This window comes from Penaeus monodon, chromosome 31, assembly GCF_015228065.2.
Source record: "Penaeus monodon isolate SGIC_2016 chromosome 31, NSTDA_Pmon_1, whole genome shotgun sequence".
Lineage (NCBI taxonomy): Eukaryota > Metazoa > Arthropoda > Malacostraca > Decapoda > Penaeidae > Penaeus > Penaeus monodon.
In genome coordinates this window covers 37,570,743-37,571,648 of record NC_051416.1, presented here as the reverse complement: position 1 = coordinate 37,571,648, position 906 = coordinate 37,570,743, and positions in this window count along the sequence as shown.

The following is a 906-nucleotide window of genomic DNA, read 5'->3' as shown; positions in this document are numbered from 1 at the left end:
TAGCCGAATAAAAGAGAAATCAGGATACGGTCCTACACAGTACTGCTAAGTGTGTTGGTTAGCAGGTGACAAATGCTTTATTAACTACTTTATCGGTTTAGATCGGTGCCCCAATCAACACTCTCAGAGAGAAGAAAGGCATATTTTGCACTGTTTATCCCCAGCGGCAGTAACTAACAGCGAGGCAAATTAACTCATCATTGTGATGATCTCCTACTTGTCAGTTAAAATCTGAATCACAAGCTCAAAAAAAATACCATCAGTACATATCGAAACTTGTCTCAACAATTAGCTGAAGAGAGAGATGCTATATGCAGTGTTCTTGCTTTCCTTGACGAATTGAGCGCTGCTGTGGATATTTCAGCACAGACAGTGACTTCAGTATCATGTTTTGCCCTTCCTGAAACAACTGACAATGACTAAAAGGAACACCTTGATCAATGTAGTGACCCAGAAACGTGGGGGACCTCTAACAAGCCGAAGAAACTTATAAAGGTTTGCCAAAAACAAGTCAAGGCACCTGGGGAAAAGTCAATCAGCCTTTCAATCAGGGAATGGAGAATCACTTACCTAGAGTTAACAACTGCTTGTCATATAAAAAAAAAAAACGTGGTCACACGCCTGACCTTTGTGTGGATGCTGTAAGAGTAAATGCCACTCCGCAGATAGATGCCATGAGAAATAGGAGCAACTAACTATTGACAGTTTGTCAAAGACCCTAGAAGCTCAAAATTCTTCACTAGTTTGGGCATTTCAGAATCATCTGTCGTCATTCTCAATTCAAACTCCTCAGTTTCTTGGACAGCCGCCAGTCTCAAGAACCCATTGCTATCTACTGCATCTGGGGATCAATAACCCAACAGGAATTGCAAATCAGGTAATAGCCACATAATGCCTGATATAAAG